This window comes from Erithacus rubecula (genome assembly GCF_903797595.1).
Source record: "Erithacus rubecula genome assembly, chromosome: 2".
NCBI classification, from domain to species: Eukaryota; Metazoa; Chordata; class Aves; order Passeriformes; family Muscicapidae; genus Erithacus; species Erithacus rubecula.
In genome coordinates this window covers 76,578,113-76,602,763 of record NC_136685.1, presented here as the reverse complement: position 1 = coordinate 76,602,763, position 24,651 = coordinate 76,578,113, and positions in this window count along the sequence as shown.

Below are 24,651 nucleotides of genomic sequence, written 5' to 3'. Positions count from 1 at the left end.
TAAACTTTGTTTCCAGGGAAGATTAAGGAAAAATTTGTTAGTACGGGAAAAAGTTTTAATTGAAAAAATGCAATTTTTTTTCAGCAACAACATACTGATATTTTGATTTTGGTTTTCAATTTTTAAAGGAAATATGAAACATTTATTATTTGGGAAATATGCTTTACATTCTTTTTAAACGAGTAAAACTGAGCATTTGTTTGAACTTTGAAATAAGCAGAAGTTTCTAGCTTTGAAAATTCTATAAACAAGACCACTAAAACTCAAGTATTACTACAAAAGACAGTTCAGGTGTGGGAGAGTGAGAGAGGAGCTGCCTGTCTTGGGTGAGTCCATTGCTCCAGATGGTCTGTGACAGAAATCATGCCTAGTGGTGGTAGCATTTCATCACATTTAAGAGGCAGAAGCATGTTTTCAAATTTGGGGATGTCATGGTATTCAAGGGCTTATATGGAAAATAAATCCAATAAGCTCCTGAGATGCAGCATCCTGAAAATATATACCAATAAATTATGAATTTAAATGTATTTGAATAAGCCATTTTGTTGAATAAGCAGCAGAAGTGCTGTTTTTTATGGGGAGGTATAAGAACTGATGTAATAAGCTTTAATTATTAGTAGGAAAAAGTCTGAAAGTAAGAGTTTCCAAAGCAATTGGCAGTGACCCAGGTCATCAGGCTTTGAAGTTATTGGAAAATGTTTTCACTGTGTTCACTAGTTAGGCCAACACTGAGTGTTTTTAAACATCTCCTGTAGTTTTATCTATTAGAGGCAATGCTTATGCATCATCAGTAGAAAAACACAGCACATTTTCACTGAAAACCTTAATTTGAAGAAAGTGCAATTCAGATTTTACCATTTTAACCTTTTAGGCTGGATAACTACAATAATTTAAACAATTAGCAATTTGAGCTTGCTCAAAATTAAATAAAAACAACAACCTCTTTTGGTTATGAAAGTGTCTTCTTAAGCTTTTTTGTTTATTTCTTCACTATTTCACATAATGTTATCAAGTCTTATCAAACCAGAATGCATAACAGAAATACTGAAATTCACTGATTACCATAATATTTTACTATCTTATAGCTCTTCTATGTCATATCATATAAAAAACTATTTAATATCAAAAAGATAGTCCCTGACTAAAGCATTTTTAGGATGGACGTTATAGTTAAAGCAGAGTTCAGAGTAGAATCAAACAAAACTTTAAATTTGTGCCTCAGGGTCCTTGATTGAAAAAAAACACAAAACATAAAAACAAAATCAAGAAAAGCAGTATTAGAACCAAGAGTTGTGAAAAATGCATACAAAATTTAAGTTACACATTTGTAACTTTTTCTTTGCATACATATTACTACAGATTGTAAAAGTTTTTTAAGTGAATGTGATAGACCATGTACATTGAGCCATGTAGACTCATAAAGGAAGTAAAAAGGAGAAAAAAACCAAAAAGGTTTAATGTGGTGAGTCCTTCCTTGGCCAGGCAGGTAGATGAAATTATTTTTTTAGCTCCCTTTCAGCTGAAACAATTCTACCAGAAGAGCTGTACCAATTTTTCTGATGCATTAATCACACTTCTCAACTGAGCATATGTTTACATATTGAAGGTATGCTATCTAACATATAGGAAATTCTGTTTTAATCTTGAAAATTATTTAACAGAGATTATCTAAGGGCTTTGCCACTTCAACTTTGCTAATGAGTTAATTAGTATCTGAGGTTTTTAAATGTCTGTTATGACAATTTCAGCCAAACCCTGAAAATAAACTCTACAATATAAAACAGAAAATATACAGAGTTAGTTAGCCAGGAGATCAAACAGAAAAATAAAAATTTCCAAAGCTTTATGGGATGAACATTTCATGTCCACACCAATGGGTTATTGTACTTACTCACCCCCACAGATCCCCATATTTTTATTTTAGGAACAAATAAACAGGTTACAAGGAATTTTCTAAGGAAAAAAGGAATGACATAATGAATAAAAATTGGAAATAGCACAAGTATACAATAATGGTCAATGATAGCATTTCAGTATTTTCATAACACTACTAATACCACTTGCCAAAAAAAAAAAAAAAAAGGAAAAAAAAAAAAAAAAAAAAAAAAAAAAAAAAAAAAAAAAAAAGAAAAAAGAGGGGAAAAAAAAGAAAAAAAATTAAAAAAGGTATCATAGAGCTAGCAAGGAAAAAGGAAGATGTAAAGAAGTAAAGTGAGACCAACCTTCTGTTGGAAGGATACAGAGGGTTAACGCTGCTGCCTGAGCCAGAATGATGCTGCTTGATGTTTAGGTGCAGTACATTTTCTCTTTTCTGGGATTCAGGCTTTTCTGCACCTGATCATCTGTAATGGGGTGTGGAAATGAAATTGCTCCTGATCTCTGGTGATATGAATGCTACTAACACAACATTTAAAGGCACTACTCATAAGATAAGGTAATTTTAGAGATGTCTCCTGCAGATACCCAGAAGTGCAATGAAGCATTAAATCTTTCCTCACTTCCCAGTGCTTCCCACAGGAGTATCAAATTTTTTTCATAAAGTGATTAAAAAAATCCCTCCAGGAAGTCTGTCAGGAAGAGAGTGATTTCTTTTTTTTGTTTGTTTTGTTTTGTAATTTTTGTTATTTCAGAGTGGAAAAAACATAAAAATATTTTCAGTCACTCAAAAGCAGGGCATGGACCTCCCTGATGGCAATTAAATGAAAATGCTTATTCTCATCTCCTAGACAGAATGACTTTTCCAGATAGCTGCTTCTTTCTTTGCCACACCAGGCTAAACCCACATTTCTTTGATTACCATACCCAGGCAGTGTGTCAGGCCATTCCTTCAACGGCTTTTCCAAAAATCAGTGGCGTCAGGGGATATAAATTGTGGCAATCATGAGTTGTCTGGACTGAGAGAAAAAGGAGCTTGCATGGGACAGACCCATATTACACCATGGAGCCCTGTACAAAATAACTGAGGTAGCCTTGAGGGAAAAATTCAGTGTCCTTAAATGCTCTTCAAAACACAACTCTTGTGGTCAGAATAAACAGATGTATAAAAGACTTGCAGCCCCTCTTCCTTGAATCACTCTTTAAGAGGCAGTATTCTTCATATAATGCCTAGAAATTTTACATATGCTGATGGATAGGAAATTTAAACAAATTATAAATTAAATGGACTAAATTTGTAACAGTAAATATGGCGTAAAATATCTATATTTTTATATCTTTATTAATCCTACTCTATGAATTTCTGCCAGTGAAATAATACCCAAACAGAAAAATTCCTTTTTCTTTCTGGCTCTTTGCTACATCTTCCTCTTCAGATACATAGAAAAATCTTAAAATGCAACTGGATTTTATTAAACCAATGTTAATTGCTATTTGTTCTTGTTTGCTGGGTCTCTTTTGACTATGGTCTAGATTCATGAGTTCAGGTGTCTCAGGGGACCAGAGAAATGGCTGAAAAATAAAAGTGGGGTCAGAGGAAGAGAAATCCAAGTGGGAAATGTCCCGCTCTGCTGTTGCTTTAGCCATGCACCAATGGAAAGACACAAAAATCAGAAGAAGCTCTGCCAGGTTCTTCTGAGGTAGAAACAGCAGGTTTGGTTCTAATTCTCCAACAAGCATAAGGAGCTGCTTTGGACTTGGTCCTATTAAAACAGCAAATAAAAAATTAGGTTTTGTTCACTTCGTATCTCTGTTACATCCCCGAAAATTGCAACTGCAAACTGTTGGTTTTTGATCACTTCTAATTTCACAACTCACATATTAGTAAAAGACTCAGTTCTTTCTCTCTTTGAGCAGGTTTTGTCCCTGCCCTAAGCCCTTCCCTTGCCAGAGACATTAGCTGTTGAAAAGTTTCCTTGAAAAGTTTCATATTATTATGCAGTGTTTAGCATAATAGCAATAGATTTTCCTGCTGTGTATTGCAGTACTGGAAAACATTTAAATATTATCCACGAAGCTGAACCTTTTTATAATCACCCGTTCTCTTCTCTTTAGTAACTCAAAATAATTCCTGAACTGAGCCAGCTAATATCCTCCTGTTTAAGTGTTTCTGAAAGCACTTCAGTTGTGTGCACACCAAGGTTTCTTCCACGCTTTCCTCTTCCATCCCTGTCATTCACTGTTCCAGTCCAATGGTTTTTCCATTTCTGTTTCCAGTGAGCTCATTTTAAAGTTCCAAGTCACTTCTTACATTTATATTCTCTATTAATTTCTTCTATTTCCATTTCTTTCTCTTTTTTTAACGTGTCATTATTCATATTATCATTGCCACTATCAATTTGCAATCTACATCCAAGTATTTTTTACTCTATGAATCTGGAAGGTGTAAGAGGTGTACTTTGATTTCTGTAGCCAATTTGCTTCCTTTCTTTTTCTTCTTCAAAATAGAGTGTTTTCTCTCCTTTTTTTTTATGATTTAAAAAAAAAAAAAAAAAAAAGAATTCCCAAACATAAAGTTGCTTAGAAAACCAAGCATGTTGACTTATTTTTCAATGTTAGACTTTTAAACTAAACATCCTCCATAGATGAAATATGATGCATGCAGAGTCCATATTTTCTTAAATGTCAGTTTCCTAACTCAGCTTGAAGTCAAAAGTATTTTTTGAATTAATTCTTTTACTATTTATGGTGTATCCTAAATGAATTTAGATCTATAACTCTAATAAATTAGTATTCAAATTTCATTTCCAGACCAGTTGGAAAGGACAATTATAACTTTCTTAGGAGAACAGGGGAAAATGGCTACTGTATTACAGTGGATTTGCAGTCTGCTTTTCCATGAGGTGTCCTGAAGGCACAACAAATGTTTCAAACACTAAGGAGCCATGGCATTAACTGCTCTAAGAGTCAATTTTGACAATTAAGATTTAGCTCATAAAAAAATGTTAAACAAATGCAGAAGGCTGAGTCAAGCACTGAAGATGAGTGTTGGGACAACATTTCAAAATGAGAGAGCCTCAAGGGAGGAGGAGACATAGGAGCATGATGGATTGTCCACCAGTGATAATAAATCATATGTACATGTTGCATCTGCTAATGGCTGTACTTGTTTCAAAACCCAAAGGCCAGAGAAAATTTTGCCTCAGAATCTACTTTATTACTTACATCCATGCCCAATTTTAGAAATTAAGTAATATTGTTTTTCCTCTGGGTCAAGAAAACAGCCCTATGCTAAAAGTAATGACATAACTTGCTGCTTCCAGAAGTTCTTGAGCCTTCTGGAAGAACTGAAGTGCTGCAAATTACAAAAAAAGTGCTACATTTTGTTGATCATGCAAGATCTTGAAGTCTCAATCTTTTATGTTTCAAGGATTTCCTTCCTAAGAAGAAGTTACATGATCAGGTTTAAAAACATGTAGCATGAGAGCTTCAGGAGTTATCTTCTATGAATATGTTATACACTGTATTTAACTTGTATGTTTGTGAATGAACCATGAAGCATGCAAAGACATTTGCTATTCAGAACTGTTCACAAAATAATGACTAAATCACTGGATATAAATCTTATATCTGCAAACATTTCACTGCAGACTGTTTGTAGTATGTGTTTGGTCACTTGAAACACAAGTCCTTGTTCAGCTTTCTCAGATGATAGAAATATTTCTGCTGTAATGCAAGTAGTAAAGAACCAAAGTTCTGCCTCAGAGGATACTCTGCATGTTTAAAATCAGTCGTTATTTTTTGTTCATAGCATTAATTCCATTAATTCTTTAAAATTCATTAATGTCCTTTAAAAGATAATAATGATGGTAATGATAATGATGATAATATTACTATGTTTCTTGAGTTTTGCCAAAAAGGTATATAGTCTTAGTACAAAGTGGTGATAAATGTTAATTCTAATATGCTTTTATAGTCATAAAATCAATCCTAAAAATATGCAGTTCTACTGCAAATATTTACCTAAAGTGTTCAGTGTTCATTTTGTGTAGTGTTTATGTTCCTCTGTTTTTTATGTCACTCTCTGAAATTTCCCCTGAGATAGAAATGCATGTTTTTTTCCAGGATGAATTTGAACAAAAATGTCTGAATGCAGAATGGAGGTTTGGGTTTGTGTTTTCTGTTTGTTTGTTTGTTCGTTTGTTTGTCTGTTTTGGTTTTTGGGGGGTTTTTGGGAGGGAGGCAGGGGAGCCTGGGGGAGGAAGTCTGATCTAAAGTAGTGGATTTTGCTTTATAGTTGAGAATCACCTCAATTCATAGCCCTGTGAGAAGAAGGTTACTGTCTTACATGAGGCCAGCAGCTGGTTCAGCAGGCAGGTCCACTGAGGTAGCAGTAGGAATGCTGCAGAAATTGAGACCTTTGCTGTCCCATGGTGGGAAATGCAGAATCAGTACCAGGATCTCTGTGTTGGGTGTTTGGATGCATCATGCATATGGCTGGGGATACTCAGGATATCTGGGAAGGAAGGGTCATGCTTTAGATCAGTCCCTTCTCTCTCATTTCCTGAAAAAAGAGACAAAAATGAGAAAGTGTGTTACTTGTGTAAAAAAATCCTATTTTATTAAATTGTTGTGTTTCTGTAATTTTTCTGCCATGTCACGTTGATAATGACTAAACAATGCCATACACATTTTTATGAAAATGCAGGGACCCATCCTGAGGAGGAAGGACCTGAACCCTTTTGTTTGATCTGTGAGGTTGCATGCTACATCATATTTCAGAGCATCAGGCAGATTGCAGTTTATAATGGTCAATGATAACCTGGTACAGTTTTTCCAAGGTGTTATATACTTACACACACTTGTAGGATCAAAGTGCAGCTGAAATGGAGAAGCAGTCCCACAGATTGTTTCTGTTATGCAGACAAGAGTCCTGCCTACACAGATGGTTCAGTAAGCCAAGTGTTTGATTTGGTTTTTTTTCTGTCAGTACCTATTCAGGTGTTAGTGAAAACATTTGAGTGACTCCTCAACATTTTCTACTGACTGAGCCATCAGGCTGATGCAGTCTGTGTACTACAGAATACAATTTTATGCCAGAATATCAATATTAAAATATGATTCTAGAACAAAAGTGGATATACAGATGAGCAAGCTCACCCAGCACAGATTTCTCCTCTCCATTTCTTTCCTTTTCTGATTTTTTTTCTATGTAGGAAGTCATCAGAGTTATATTTTTCCTGATTAACACATTTCTTCATCAACTATAATTGCAACCATTAAATTAGATTGCCTCCTGTTAATCTTCCACTGCTTCAATCCTATTATGCAGAAAAATAATGTAAACTGTCAGAGTGAGAGGATGTAAGTGCCAATCTTGAAACTGGAGAAAAATATTGTTTTAATAAAAAGTCTTTCCATCATAGTGAATTTTAAAGCAATACAGAGATGGCATTTTCTTAAATCACAAGAAATATGCATAAAAAATGGAAATCTTTTCATTAACAGGAAGAAATAAACATCATATCAAAGCTGATGGCATTCTTGCATGCATCATTTGTATAGCTCATCAGATAGCTTAGAATAAAAGGTACCCTCAGGCAAGGAGTCGAAGAAGCAAATAGTCTTAATTTATATCTCAATATAAAGTTTATAAGCCTAGATAAAAAAGTAGGTACTGAAACATTAAGCTCCAACAGTCTAGCCAGTCTGATTAATATCTCTTTGAACAGAACTTACATTAAGACAGAGACATCTGGGTCTAAAACACAAAGCCTAGCACAGCTGCCAGGCTTGGCACATAATGGAGGTGGAATACTTCTTTCAGAGCTAGCTTGTGTTAAAGTACCATATTAATCTTGCAGGGAGTTTCAAAGATCTCATGATCTGAGAGAACTTACTTGCTTTTGCAGTACTGAAACCTTCTATACATTCTCCTCTGATTTTTTGAAGACTTTATCAAAGATTGATTAGAGCTGCAACATGTTCAAAAAACACTGCATTTTTAAATGTTAAAATAAATTATAAACTGTCCCTAGTTTTCTAGCATATAGATAAAACCTATGACCCCTGAACTTAATAATTCATCTTCAGTGCCATAGTAGTCCATGGTCAATGAATTATTTTTGATATTTGAGATAGTATGGGGAAAAAAATCTTATTACCAGAATAAGTGGAATTACATTAGCTTTGAAGTGAAGAGTAAAATATTAATATTTATAGAAATCTACTGTTTGTTCATTACCTAGTTTTTAGGATGGCTTAAGAACATTGTAATTGGTGGATCTTAAGAACTGGTTGTTTATTCAGACAGAAAACCTGCGACTGGAATGCCAAAAGAAAAAAATAAATAAAAATTAGACAGACTACTTCTGTAAATCCCCAGCTCATACATTTTCATTCCAAGGTTTCTCTATCAGTTTTTATAGGATGATTTTTTTTTTTCTCCTGTAGGTTAACATGAAGATATTCTCAGAATTCTTTCAGACTCCCGTTTGTAACTATCATTATTACAATAAGTACTTTCCCTGCAACAGCAAAAGTTCTCATGATTTTTTTGCAGGCTTACTTAGACTATTGCAACCTTTGCAGTCCCCCTTTCCTTGGTGCAGTAACTTGGCTATTTTTCAGCAAAGGATCTGGGGAGCCTTTGGAGGGAGGCTCAGGGCATGCCTGTGGTCTGCAGTGTGGTGCTGTGGTCACACAACCCTGGCTGGTTGTGTACAAAACTTGCATGATGCAAAATATAACTGACAGTATTTGGAAAAGGGAGTCCTTGTGCTGCCAGTGGGAGCAGGAATGACTTTAACAGCTGAGGAGGACAAGAAATGGAGAGCTCACTGTTGCAGAATGCTTTGTATCAGTATGGTGGCATGCCTTCAAAGGTGAGGGGAACAGAAAACAGGAAAATGGGAAAGGTGGCAAGGAAGAATTGTTGGATGACCAGGAAAGAGGAAATAAAAGAGACACAGAATTACAACGCAGATAGGAAAGTGACCATGGAGAAGAAATGAAGGAAAGAATTTGGAAAAAATTCACAGATGCTGAAGGAAACTGAAGTGAGAATAAGCTAAGTGATTCAGAGAACAAGAAAGTATGAAAAATTCAGAGCAGTCAGTCACTGAAAGGAGATGCAGGGAAACTGACTGCCTGCTCCTGCAGGGGTGTGTGATAAGGGGACCTGGCACATTTGCCATGGTCAGCACCCAGCAGCCCCAGAGATCAGACACAACAGCAGAATCCTTGTGTTCTTCCAGGCACATCCTCAGACCTCAATCCTTCCAACCTAAGCTGGCACAGTAAAAAGCAAAGGTACAGCTGGAAGTGCATGAGTGAGTCAGGCCCAGCTGAGCTCCTTCCCTGTGTGTAATGTGGTGTGCCCCAAGAAGGAAAGGGCTGCTGGCACCAGTGGGGTGGGGCACCACTGAGGAGATCTCCCACTCCCTCCAGTGCTGCCCTCAGACCACTTGCCTTTTCTACTCAGTTTTCAGCAATGTTGTCACTCTGTCCATGGTGATACTTATATGGCATGTGGGGTTTTAACTGATGACAAAAGACTTGTCAGAAGTGGATAAGGCTTTTTTTTTTTTTTTCCAAGGAATTCCCATTCTGTGTCCTTGTCTCTCAGTCTCATATCTAGTTCTAAACTACCTACTTCAGATTCTAAGCAAAAGGTGTATTCTTAATTCTATGAAATATTTTCTAAATTAGTTTATGCTCGTATGGGGAGTGTGGAGTCCCAATTAAATTGCAATTATATAATAATTTTAATGATAAAAGCATTTATATATTTGCAATCTAAATGCAGAGCCATTTAATGAAAATTCAAAACTTATTAGTGTATCATGGAGTATAGGAAATCACCATTTTGTATTATTTGCCCATCATTGTCTAAAAAATACAATGAAAGAATTCCTTGTATGACAGTCTCAAAAACATTTTGCTAAAAGGAGTTACTTGTTCAGATTTGAATGAGTGAGATGATGAGAGAGCTTTCTTTCATTCCCAAACCTTTACACTCAATCATTTCTCTACAAACCAATAAATTCTTCTGGTGGACAGACAGCTTTTCAACATATCCTCAGGTGCTTTCTGAGATAAGATGGAGATGAAGAGTAGAAGAGCATCTGTATACTGGATGATAACAATGAAAAAAACTGTGACACAGTGATTTACAGAATATCTAAAATATTCATTTGTTGCTTTAAAAGAAATTGAGCTTTGCCCATGAATCAATTTTGGACTGTTAATTGGCATTTGTCAGAATGAGACGCAAGTGCAATGGGACTGCCACAAGATTTAATAGCTGAGCAGAGCAAAAATTTTCCAAAATATGGATAACTGCATACAATTTGATGTTTTGAATTAGCTTTCAGATGTTTTGAACAGCATCCTCATGGTGACAGTATTCATGAGAGAACTGCTATCTACTGGAGAAATATTTCAGGTAACCTTAAGATGGCAGTTATTTTTGTACTTGCTACATCTTTAGTATCTCTCTCTGTTTAAGCTCTTTTTTGGAGGACAAAGACCAGGCTCCCAAGGGCCTTATTTCTTGGGAAAGAGACAGCTGGTCCTGAGGTTATTCATGTTCACATGGCAAAGCCTAAAATGGGGAACCCCTTTGAACCGTTGCTTTACACTGGTAAATCAATGTGATTGTATGGAAGAGAATAATTTTGCCAACAAAAGGAGAAACGTCCCAGCTGGGGCCATTCTGGGGTCTATTTGCTACTGATGGAAGTTGAAAATCAGAGTGAAATGTCTCACCAATGCTTCCAGTGGACTGTGCCAAACCCCTGCTAGGAACGAGCCTGCACACCCAAGGAGCACATCCTGCTCCCTACTTGCTAAAGAGGTGCCAACAGGTTTCAAAATAACATCACTGGTGTTGAGTGGACTGCAGCATGTTTTTCTTTTCCATCATCACCACAGGGAGAGGACTAATGATGCTGCTATTTCTGTTGGCAGTATCAGACTTTGCACTGATCTTGGAACACATGCAGAAAGAGCTTCCGTGGAGCTTCACCTCTCTCTCTGCTCCTGAAGAAAAACTGCAAGGTGGTGCTTGAACCTCAGCATCTTCTATTTTATTATTAGGCATGAAAATAAAGGAAATAAGCCACACAGTGCAAATTTTTTTTGTGGTGTAAATGTATGTTTAAAAAACCCAAAAAACCAAGCAAGCTGAATGCTTTCTATTCTTGTTGAGGTTTTAGCCATGGAAAGGGAAAGACTGAAAAGAAGCACTGACAAATCACTCACTGCAAAATTGGAACTGCTCAGAAAATTTGTACATGTAGCTATTTTAAAACTACCGACAGAGTGATGACATCTTGGAAGGAATGCCTAGAGAGTTAGAAAGCATAGGGTAAATTAATTTCAGATGGATGACAGACATATTTTTTAGAAAAGCTTAAGTAAGTTAAAAATCTAAATCTTCCTTTCAGATGTGACTAAAGGCACTTAGAGAGACAGTTTCTTTCAAAGTGGGTCTTGATTGCCTGGATCACAAACACCCTGAAAACTATTTAAATGTATAACAGTTTTCTTTGTAATGTAGAAATATGAGAAATTTTAGATAGCCCTACATGAGGAGGTTTTTAAGGAGCTTTACTGAGTGTTGTTGAGATGAGACTTCAAGAAAACAGAATTCTTGGAAACCTCAAGACTTGGCTAAAGTGTCTCAGTCTGCTTACTGACATTTCTGTTGCTCATTTTCCTGGATTAGCAGCAGTAGAGATAACAGGAACAGATGAAAATATGGGAGTCATTAATCAAAGTATTATGCTTAGGCTTCACAAGTAAGCAATAAGGAAATTTGCCCAGAACTGCATCTTGCAACGCTCAGGAGCATTTCCAGGCAAATTCTTCCAGCAGGAAGTGCTGTGTGCCCTCTGGTTTCTCACCTGTTCCTGTGCTCTGTGGTCTCTGATCTCTGCCATGGAGAACAAAGTGGTTTTAGTTCAGTTAATTTAGGTACTAAAGAATGAATTATTCTCCAGGCTCCAGAGATATTGATATATTTTCACATTTTACAGTCTAAGAACATTTGTTCACAAATTGAAAATGCTGTTACCCCTCAGTTTGCCAATACCTTATGTCCCAAATCTATAGATTTTGTGGCAACCTTGTGATACAAATTTGGGATAAGGATTGCTCTGATCCCAGCATCATAGGCACATAGCCTGAACAATGTTAAAATTATTTATCAGTAATGTAAAAATTGTGATGTCCTTCAAAAAAGCAAAATAAAATGAACTTTTCTTTATGAACTTATGTTCTCTATATACAGCATAATTTTGCTTTTCATGTAGTTACAGCTAACACACTATGTTAACATCTCTGCTAGAACATGAGTCTTTGACATGAATTTGAGAATTTTTTTGTATGGATTAGAACAACCTAGCACAAGGAGCAATCACATTTCCAATGTTATGCAGTTGGTAATTCCAGCAAGTTATGTCTAGTATGCTTGATTGAACACTCCAGGTGGATTTTTTTGCAGTGCTTTTTTAAATACCTATGTGCTTTTCTGTGAACATCAGGTTCCTGATCTAGCTGCTAGCAAGACATGGAAAGGTGTGATACTACACCATATTTAAGAAAAATGCTATCAGAATATTTACAAGTAGTTTCTAAACTTGGGTCTCTAGTCAATATTGACAACTTTTTTCTCAGTATTTTGATAGGAGTTGAGCAGGTTATTTTCAGGAAGTCGTGTTCTGCCAGGAAATAAATAAACATAAATAATCTGGTCACATCAAACAAAGAATATAGAAAAATAAGCTTCATTGATTTTAAGGCAGCCATTTTCAACAAAACCAGCCACCCACAGATGTATTTAATCATCTTGGTAAAGAGGATTTTATTTTCTATGGCAACTGAACATCTGTCACATCCAGTAATTTCCAAGATACTTTGTTTTGTTTCAAAATGGATGTCCACAGCGACATTTGAGTGAATATTTGATGCTCCATCTGCTCCAGGTATGTGCTCCTGCTACAGCATTTGTAACAGATTTATACCATCCAGATTTTTAAAAGAAAAATTTCTAGGCAATGGCTTTTACTTTTGAGTGCTCAGGCCACATCAGCCTTGCTGAGCTAAAGATACATTTAGGATAGAGCACACTTGATGCTTTCTCAGCCAGAATGTATGTTAATAAAAGTAACATTTTACATTTTTTTATAGATAGATCCATCTGATTTTTTTTTATCTGAGCCTGTGAAGTGCAGAATACCCTGGCTTTCTGTACCATTTTGCATGACATGAGTCTGCTTAATGGACTATGTGGTTGGAATTAGATGATTCTCTCATTCAGACATACCCTGGCTGTAACAGCTTGCTCCTGAAATAGGTTTCAATAAAGTAGAGTAGCTCCAAATTATTGTCATCTGCAGGTCACCCCCAGGGACAATCCCACAGGGCAGTTATTCCTGTGTCTGGGAGCAGTGATGTCTGAGAGCCCCAGGGAGGCTGCTGGAGCCACATCCTCACCTGTGGACAGAGCTGGGTTAACACTAGTCATGCCTCCTTTCCACATCCAAAACGTGCATGCCATATCTTTGCTTAAATACATGTGTAAATGACTTTATCAGATTCTGTCAGAGAGGGATGATCAGTCCTGGAAATTTTAGATTAATAAATCAAATTTGATTTGATGAGCTAATTTGAATTTTGATGATGAATAATTTGATAGCATTAAATAACAATGGAAAAAAGAGCAGAGGAGCTTCTGAACAGTAAAATCTTAGCAAATGCAGATGTGATACAGAAATGAAAGCTGTTGCATGGCTTTCCTCACTGGCAGGGTTTATTACAGGCTTTAATAATTTTATTTTCTTAAAATGTCTATTTTCATGTGCAGTTGATTAGATGAGGAAAAAAATACATTTATCTAATTTTCAAGTCAGGTATTTGATTTTAGAAAGCCAGGAGGTATGAAAAAGTAAGAAATTATGTAGTCTAACCTTTGTGTAACAATTTCCTTTGGTGGCCCTAGGCATCAAAACCTTCTTGAATTTTTAAAGGAACTCAGATGCAGAATAGGCTGAACAACACTTGGCACCTGAAGAAAGTTAGCATGCTCCAAAATCACTGTGTTTTATTTCTTTCTAAGTTTTATGAGACTTCTGCTGTTTGTACTAAGAATTATTTTTAGGTGTGCTGTCCCACCCTAAGTGGAAAGGCAGCACTCAAGATTGGTAGATGCCCATAGTCAAAAACGAAGGGCAACAGTCAGAGGATCCTCAAAAACTTAGAACTGTTTTTTTAGTAAATTACATATATGACATGGAGATTGATATAAGTTAGTTCCTGATTTTTTAGCATAAACACACTTGGATGGATTTTGCTTGAGGGGTGGAGTGAAAGAGAAGAGAGAGAGAGATTAGAGAGAGGTAGAGACAAAGAAAGGAAGAATGAAAGAAAGAGATCACCAGTTCTAGCTCCAGTGTTGATCCCACTGTTGGTTTTAGGGTGCTTGAGGCACTGCCCAGGCTTCCTGAGGGGATCTTCTCATAGATGTTTCTCTCTGCTGGAGCTGTTTCATGCTTTCTGAGCAAATTATTAATCATGTGCAGTTCCTTCTTGTAGACCTTTCAGAAAAAGAGTTGGAGATCTTCGGGGTGTTTGGTAATATTGATCCCAAAGTATTGAGTCAGCCCTTGGTCATAAGTCCATGCCCACTTCTCAACCTCATTCATGAGCTTTAGCTGTGCTGTGCTGTGCTTCTCCAGGAGCCAGAACAAGGACATTTGTCCCAGAATAGTGCTGCTCTACATCTGTATGGCCCCTTTTCCAGCCACACCCTATTCTTTCTCACAGTGTGTTCTTATAAACAACCTGTGACTCTGGCTATCTGGCTATCAGTGTTAGACACACACACTACATGCCTTTTCTTCTGGGCTCTTATAATAGGAAACAGAAATTCTAAATTAAAAATTTCTATTTATTAACACTGAATCTGTAGTCTATTTACCTTGCTACTCTGCAGCATGGATTGCATTTTTAAAATATACATAACTGTTCTTGTATCATAACAAGAATTCGTACTGAATTCAAATCAGGAGTGACTGACATAAAAAAATGTTTTGCTTACAAGTCAGTGGTTTTCTAAATTTGTATATTCTGATTGGATTCACTGCTTAGATCTCATTGGTAAAAAATGGAGAAGAGTCAATTTTGCTTCTTTTAAATTTTGCTGAAAATTATTAATGTATGCTTCCATGTCAGAATCTAAAAATGTGCTCTACCAGAAGTGCACATTACTTGGATATTAAATTGACAAATTCTGCTCTTGGATATGCATTTCTTCTTTCATGTGTAGGATGAGAATTTGATCCACAATTTATAATTGAGCAAAGACAAAATTAAAACTTGTAGCTGGATATAAAGAGACATGAAGCCTTTTTATCTTGGGCCAAATCAAGCATGCGCAATCCAAAATGTAATGCTGCCTTTATAAGACCAGAAAGACTAGATTTTAGAGACATTTATGTTCTGTTTTATGACATATCTTAATACTTCAGTCTGCTGAAAACCCAGGTGTAAGTTTCTTCTCTGTTGGGACAGTTTAAATCTGCTTCATGGGTATCAAGTCTTTATGGCTGGATTTGAAGATACCCTAGTCATTCACAGCTTCTCTTGGGGACAGTTTTTCACATGTGTACAATTATAGCATCTGTGAATTAATTGCTCATTCATGACTGTGTTAAATACTGGACTGCAAAGCTGCTGGGTCAGTTATCTCTCCCTACACGATTTTATATTTTTTGTACTTTACATTTTGTACTATGTACATTCTTTTTACAGCATTTCATAAAAGGAAGAAAATATTTCCTGGGAGAGGGTGGCATTGCTGCATTGAATGAAGCATGATTTCTCAGGAAAGAGCATATTGTCATGTATATTGAGAGATTAACGTGTAAATATCAGGAAGAGGTTGAATTAAAATTTCAGCCTTAGTGGTGAACAACATTGGTCTGGTGACAGAAGCCTCTAAAACACATCCACATGTACAGATACCCATAACTCAAATCAGTGAAAAATGTGCTATGATCTCTGCAAGGCTAGCTGCTTATTTTTCTTCTCCTGCTAGTGTTTCTGTATTTAAACTGGGCTTCGTCATAAAAATCAGGGTTGAAATCTCCATCAACTTTGTATCACATGCTGAAAGTGAACAAGCAAACAAGCAGGCATAGTGTTCAGTCTTCCAGGCCATTCCCTGGTTCCTCAGTACTATAAAATTGGAATACTCTCTTTTTCTCTGCAGTTTTCCCCTCTGTGTTCAAGAGAAAGTTGTTTGACAAGGAAGGAGAGGGTCAGTGACAAAGAGCAGAGGGACAATGCTTTTCTTAGGAAAAGGACAGATGTTTCTCAGCCAGAGCCAGTCTCGGAGATTATGTTCTTCCTTGGTATGCCATTTAAAACAGCAAGCACAATTTAATCCTGACCTGAAATAGTGCTCACTGATGAAGGTAACTTCACCCTAGGGTATCTTACAAGACTGGGCTATGAGAGGGAAGAGGGTGTTTTCTTCTGTACAAATTGCTCCTCCTCATTTCTATAGTGGTGTGGAACAGTTCTGAGAAGCGCATTGACAGAACAGGGATCTCAGGCAGCCTTTTCATCCTGCCCTGGACTCACAACTGGTTTTTTTTCAGCAATCAGTTCCTCTAAGAGCTAAACTAGGCTGGTTTTTTTTTTTTTTCAGAGTGAATACAGAGGTTGTTAAGTACCCCTGAAATTCTATCTCACATTTTCTATGAGATCCTCTGGGTAATTCCTATTTGCTACATATTAGCTGGACTAATTTTTGGTTTTGTTTCTTTTTTATTTTTGTTTTTGTGGTTTTTTTTGTTTGTTTTTGTTTGGTTGGCTGGTGTTTTTTTTTTTTTTTTTTTGTTTTTTTTGGTTTTTTTTGTTTTTTCTAAGGACTTTGTGATTTTCTTCAATTTTGTCTCTGAAGAACAGGCATAGCCATTTTCATGCCAACTAGTATAAGTGACCTAAGGGAGTCATCTAAACAGAGAATTGCAGTGAGCCCATCTCACATAGTTATTGGAAAATAATAGCATCTCTAGAAAGTATTTTTGCCCACGCAGGCTCTGAAAAGTTGGAAACAAAAAGTTGTTTCAAAAACAAAAAAAGAAATATGTTATTAAAATAAGTCTAAACAAAGCATTCCAAGTTGAGGAACAGGTTTTTTTCTACAGACAAAAAACATTTGTTACATTTGCCTGGTTTCACATATTCAATAAACTGCATTTTTCAGCAAATTAGAGGTTTATGGTTTCTGTCCTGCCTGCATTAATTTTATATAATTAGAGATGAGTGTTTTACAAGTCTGAGGAACTGAATTGTCTGTCTGGATTTTATATTGTGAAGAAGTTTAAAACGATTTTTAACTCAAATTTAAGAAAAGAAGGCAATTAGTTAGGCAGATTATATTTAAGCAGGCAAACAGCTGGCGTGCTAAACAAAAGGTGCTGCATTCCCATTCCCTGTGCTGCATCTTGCCATCCTCAGGACAAGGGGCACTTTGGCCTCCCAACACTGGTGTGAGTGAGACAGGGAGGAGGTGATAGGGGTCACCCCAAAGTCTCTAAAAGACTGAAATATTTTTCTTTCTTCTGAGTGACCTATTCTGCTCCATCTCAGTCACATGGGAAGCATAAAACACTTTGCTACAATGGGAATTTATACGCAAATGAGTTTCATGCTGCATTGAGAAGCAGATTCAAATCCCTGAAGTGCCTGGGAGCCAGGCCTTAGGATCAGCTCCCTAGTGGATTTTGGAAAGTGAAATTCCTTAGTATTGGGCTGATGTTGCTAATGCTGTGATTCTCCACACCCAAGGAGGAATGGATTAATTTTCTGTGGTTCTCTAGCTTCCTTGTCAGAAATGGTAGCCCAAGAGAATCTAGGCACTCTCATGTCAGAAATGGACTGTGTTTATTCACTACATGTACAAACAGCATGTTCTCTATTTAATTCTTCAGTGATACAAAAAAAAGGTGCTTCATTAAATGAATATTCACTTAAAAATATTTTTCATTACTAATTGCATGTAAGATTATTTGTATGAAATATGACAACACTTCTAGGTATTTTGGTGGAGAATCCTGTGTTACGAACTTCCTTAAAGGAAAATGGGTGTTAGGAATTTAAAAACTTGACAAGTCCTCTCTCCTAACAGATCAAATGGCTGCAAAACTGCAGGTCTATCTCTCAACCTGTGTAAAATGTCCTTTATCAAAATAATTTGAATAAATGTTCTTTGATTTTCACATGTCTTCATACATATAGATTTTTGACCTTCAGAGTGCTCACAGCTCATGTGGTGATTCAGCTTCAGTTGGCATAATTTATTAGGAAAAGCTTAAAAACATAAAGATTAAAAATATATTATAACTATTTGGCCAATTCTGCTTGCTGTGAACAAAGGGTTATAAAAACAAGGATTCAGTCAGAAAACAAATTCAATGGTAGGAATTATTTAGCTGAAGAAAAATGAAACAGAAAACATCACCAGGGCACTCTATAATTCTTTCACACAGCATGTCTTGAAAATTGACTATAATTCTAATGCAAGGCTCTCAGAAGATTGTAGTAGAATCAAAAATAGCATTGAGAAGGGTGATGAGGATGATCACAGACACCAGACAGACTTTGCATGCAGATGGACTAACGAGACTTCTCTGACAGAACGGAGATAAAGAGATGGTATGGCAGATGACTGTGAAATCACATGGGGAGTGAAGAAGTAAACAGAAAATGAAGTTGTATGGTGCTTGAGGTGCCTTAGTGCTTCAGGATGTGTAATATTGCAGGTCAATATTTGCAGCCTTTTCACTCGAGCTGCCTGCAGCCACACAGGCCCTGTTCCCTTGCATTCCTTTGCTTTTATGCAAATAATGGTACCATTGGTCTCATGCCCCCACACCTGCAGGCTTCAACAATACTGTTACAGGGGTTCTCGTGGGAAGCAAAAGCAACTGGCATGAGGAGTATTCCTGATCAGCCCTCTTCACTCTTGTTTTGCTGATTTTAGTTTATGCTGGGGAAAACCAAGCAAAACGAACAAAGCAGGTTACAATCAATTAAATAATTGATAAACATTACACTAAAATGCATGTGCATGGAGACTTAAAAGCTGATCTATAGGTATTTCTGATGCCTTGGTAGAGGTTCTTCAGCCAGTGCTAATAGTGTGACAAACAGGAACACCAACAGGGAGTTCAGGCCAATCCCCACAGAAAGAACACAGTATTGGGGGAAAATGTAACAGTACTCAGTGAAGACCAATCAGCAGGACTAGAGATAAAGCAAAGGTGATACCTTGGGTTTTAGATTTTATATATTTCAGATTTTCTGCTGCTTGGTGTGGAACTCTGAAACTTCATATTAGGTTTTATCACAGTCTGGTTAAACAAAACAACCCCTTCCTCCCCTACCCAAAAAAGAATAAACAATGGCAAAGGAAAGGGAGCAAGCCAGGGGGTTGAGATTTTGGGCTGTGGTTGGACAATTAACCCAAATATATAGATGAACTACAACTTATAAAAGTGTAAAAACTCATGACTGGGATCCATCCTGGATTTGATTTGGGTGTAGCCCCGGCCAGGCTCTTGCACTGCTCAGGGTGTATCCTTTCAATAAATACCTGTTTTATTCCTTTTGCTCCATCTAGTCTCTGTTCCAGGTCAACCTTTCCAGGCATCGAAGGGAGACTCAAAGATGTGAAAGTTCTTCACAAAGTTATAAGATGGGGGAGCAGATGGTGTAACTTGGGCCAGGTGCATCACATCCATAGATTTATGGGAGCTGGGAAAGACTTTAAAGATAGCAAGATGGAAAGGAGTAGATACAGATGGGCATGACTCGAACAGCTGTGAGTGCCAACACTGTTATTGTGGTAAGAGTCATTTTAATATCTCGTTAAATCCAGGTCCAAAAGACAGAGAAGATGCTGCAGTGTTGTGGCTGTGAGATTCCTCCTCTATCTAACATGTCCATCCATGGTTCAAGCGGTAACATTCTTCATTTGCATCCTTTGTGATAACTGCATGTAAAAACTACCATGGCAAGAATTTTAATTCCAGATTCTTGAGTACCTTCAGGTAGAATGTGAGTTTTGTGACAGTTCACCATAACAGCACAGGAAGAGACCTGTTTTCCTGTGTTCTTGTGGGAGCCAGACTATACCTTTGACAAGTCTCCAGCCTGTCAAAACCAGCCAGATGAGCAGTACTGGGATAGAGCCAACAGGGAATGTACACTCATATAATTTTTCTCTTCAAAGCATGCAAAATCTTAGCATGCAGCTAACACTTTACTGTGTAAGGAAGCAGAAGTAAGCTTAAAAACTGTATTTTTTCCTGATGAGCTCACAGATTTGCAAAGAAATTAAAAGTTAACAATTTCATTTAAAAACTGAAGCAGCTGATACTACTAAAATGAGTTGGACATCTATAATAAGAGGCTAAATTGCCTCCCTGGTTTCTCAGAAGACATTCAGCATTTAAATAGTAGAGATCTGGTACACCTCTGATAGCCTGATCATTACTAGGCTTATCAGAAGGACCCCACTTATATGCCCATGTTAACACAGCATTAGCAGGGTTTGTGTGTTCAGCAGATTCTTTGGAAGGGCAGGATTTGCAGATGGATGTGAGAGGCTTAAGAGCAAAAATCTCAATTACTTGTGATGAGTTTCTCCCATTCCCTGTGTGTATGACTGGATCATTACTGAGCAGAACCATCTGCAATTGTATACATCAGTATTTTTAATACAGCAGGAGCCATACATCCCAGAGAGACTGGGGCAGACCATGCATGCCAGTCTGGCATGTGCCATCTTTGCATTTGGCCAGTCTCTGGCAGGGGTAGCATGTGCTGTGCCAGCAGGTTGGCAGAGTAAGGTCTGTGTGAGAGCCAGGCAGGGGAAAGTGCTGGAGGTCTTACCCTGGCTGTCACGGCATGTAAAATTAGGGATTAAATTGTGAGATACCCAGGATAGTCACCATAGGACTGTCTCCCAAGAATCCTGAACTTTAATTTTTTGAGAAAATATTAGGAAAATGAGTTGGAAATCTAGGACATTTACTTAAATGAGCAGCCTAGGGTCATTCAGACAGCAGGATGTTGGAGCATGGTTAATGAGATGTCCCCCTGAGCCTCAGAGGATCTCTCATGATGTCTGCTTCATTGTGTATTGGTGTTTCCAGACAGACTCTGGCTGCCTGGGCAGACTCCCTGTGGACAGTGCATGGATTTTCTTAGATATTGGTGGCTTTGGGTGGGACATTTTGGGCAACATGCCCCATTTTGAAGGTTCTTCTAGTCCCTTATAAAACTCTTGAACATATTAAAAAAAGGGGGACAAGGCCTTCAGCATGCTAATTTTTTCTGAAAGATATTCCATCATAAAGCAGTTTTGTCTTTATTTAAGATATATACAAATGTTTATACTTATATGTTAAGGATATGTTTAAAGCTTTTTTTCTTCCCCAGTACTTGTGAAACGCAGATATAATGATGGGGAGAGCAGGACTCTGAATGTGCAGAGACCAAAAGAGAAAATGGAATGAGAAGGCATGCTTCATGCCTTGGAGGCAACAGGAAAAAGGTTTATGTGGTACTAATGAAAAAGGCTTTCTTTTATTTTCAGGATACAAGCAGTGTTGAAAGGAAAAATGGAATAGGAGCCAAGGAGCCAAATGTAACAAAGAACTTTGCTGACATGTCTTACAGCAATGCTAAATGGGAACGTGTTAGAAACACATTGTTTAGTAGAAACAATGAACTGCAGCAGAAGGATGTGAGATGAAATTAATGGAAACAGAAGTAATTTCCAAGTCTGCATTGGCAACACGCATAAATGGTCACTGAGCAGGTGATCTGGAAAACATTGCATTGAAAATCTGGGGCTTCTGCAATAACTAACTCAAACAAATTCATCTTATGTATATAAGAAAAAACAAATAGTGAATGACATAAGAAGTGCACCAGACAATAAAAGGAATAAGGGATTCTCAGAAACTTTAAAAGAGGCACACTTTTACATCCTTTTTCTGCTGTAGGATGTATCTAGCTCAAAGGTCATTCTCCAATGTCAATTGCTGTTTTATTGTCCTTGATTCCAAGGCAAAAACCCAATACTGATAAAAGCAGACAATATGAAGAAAAATATGAGAAATCAAAGGCTGTTTTACCTTTGAAAAAATGGGTTTCAGTAAAAACATAGTGTCATTTTGATAAAGTAAGGGGACATCTCAGGGATAAAACCTTTGAATGTATTATTTTGTGCCTGGAATGAGGCACAGCACATGCTTACCCACAAAGGCAACACTTAAAATTCAGTCAAGACAAAAAATGAGCAGAATCCAGAACAGAGATGCTCAGAGAGCACCAAGGAAATGCATCTTAATTGTCTTAATTTCACTACCCTTCTAAGCCAATCTTCATTATTCCTAATTTTTACCATTTCAGACAAGATAAAGGAAGATATGTCTCAAGTAAGAACAGTTTTCACATTTAGTTACTTCTTTTGGCTCACCTGCAAGAATAAGGTCATTTGTCAGGACACTGAGTTATGAGATTTCCTCTGGATGTCAGGAGCTCATATCGTAAACAGTGACAATCATTCTCAGAGAATGGGAGAAGCAATATCTCTTATGGCCATAACAAAACCTGTTGTCACTTCAGCTGAAGAACTTGTCCTGTAGTGACCACTGATGTTTAGTAAAGCATCCTGTGCTCTTGAGAACATGGCAGAATTAAAGGCTATGTCCATTTATCACTTAGGCAGCCTGAAGTCATTGTATACTGTGGAACAGCTGGCGTCCTCCACCCCTCCCAGACCCTCAGCTCCTGCTTTTTCCTTTGGCCCACTCATCCACAGGCCCACCTGAACCCTTTATCTTCCTGACCTGAATGCCCCATGTACTATTTTAAAATGCCTAATAACTCCAAAGCTGAGTTCCTCTGGCAGTGGTTGCTGGCTTGTGGCATCGTTGTACCAGGGACAAATCCTCTGAAATCCACTTGCAGTAGAAATCAGGCGGAGAGAGCAGAAAACAGGGTGTAGAGACCCTAATTTTTTAGTAGTGATTACTTATATTCAGAAAGACTCTATTTGTCATCTGGTATTATTATGTGATTTTTTCCCCTTATTGTTTCCCAAAACAAGTGTGTGAGACTTACTCCATGTGCCCGAGAAGGGGCATTTAGTTCTCTGTGAAATTCCCACAGATAAAGAATTTATGAACAGGCAGAAAGGTGGAAAGGGGTGAAAAGCTTTAAAGGAAGGGATTTTATAAGTACATATATTGTTTACACTAAGAATTTTCTTATTTCTATTTCTCTTGGTGTATAAAAGCTGTTTCAGAAATATTGACGAAATAAAATTTCTAGATATGCAAATATTATTAACTTGTATTAGAAACATTATTTCTTTTATATTTATGTTAAAGATCACAGAAGTAAGCTTTTAAGACCTGCCTTTAACTCATTTATGGTTTTAACTTTTGCATGTGGTTATAACTCTGAAAATCAATTCATGGTAAACCCAAAAAATTATCTCTTTCTGCCATGGAGATTTTTCTTCCTAGAGGTTACTGCACCAAGACAGTCTTGAGCAAAACATTTCAGATAATGTAGCAAATAAATGTAACCACCATAATTGATATTACAGCTCAACATCTATCCAAATTAAATAAACTACTTTGTTGCATCCTACTAGTGAGAGAATTGATTTGACAAAGCTATATTAAACCAATACATCCCTGAAAATGACAAGGAACCACAAAAATAACATCAATAATTTATGTCAGATAAACAATTTTAAAAGCTCCTGAAATAATGATACTTTTACTTCTAAACTTCACTACTAAAATTTCCAACCTCCTTGTACTTTTGTGTTTGCATCACCCTAGGTAGTATAATTGTAACTGAGACATTATCAGTAGCCAAAATCTACGTGCTGGAATCAGAAAATAACAGTTTCCTGTGGAATTCTATTTTTCTTCAGCTAACAAAATCGCAATGGCAATATGCCTTGATCACAAAACTAGAAACCTTTATTGAAGGTAGGTGACAGTACACCAGCTGATAGGTTTACAACCCTGAACTTCTGGGGTTGAACTGTTGTCTTATCAAGTAAATGTCTGTAAACGGTGTTTGCCCAGGTATGTGATTTAAAGAATATTTTTCTCACAGTTTTAGGGCAGATGAAAACATCAACTCACGCAGAGGACTAGGAGGAGTATTCTCTTATCAAATGTCAAATCCACCATCAGAAGATTTTTCATTTACTAAATGTATTGTTTTGTGAGGTTGAAGAAGAGTCCACTGTGTGTGCATGAAGAGAGATTGGATATATTGCTGTAAATTATGGAGTCAGTGAATTTATTTACATGATGAAAGACCATTCAAGTTAGAATAAATAAAAAGCACTTGGCCTGTTTTCTTGATCATTTTATCTTTAAATGGCTTTTTTCTTTTTCTAGTAGTACTTTCGTCACTTTTAATTCTGGTCACAGAATGTTGGATTTTATTACATAATCATAATTTTAGAATAAAATTAAGTAAAAAACAGTTTTGAGCCTGAAATACCAGAGTACCAGGGTTGGAATAACTACAGCATAAGTTCAATGTATCTCTGAATCTCCCTTTTCTGTTTCATTCTTTTATGTAGGATATATCTTATGCCATCTCACCATTTAAAATCTCCAGATTTCTAACATGGAGTTCACTTGATAGCCAAAGGAG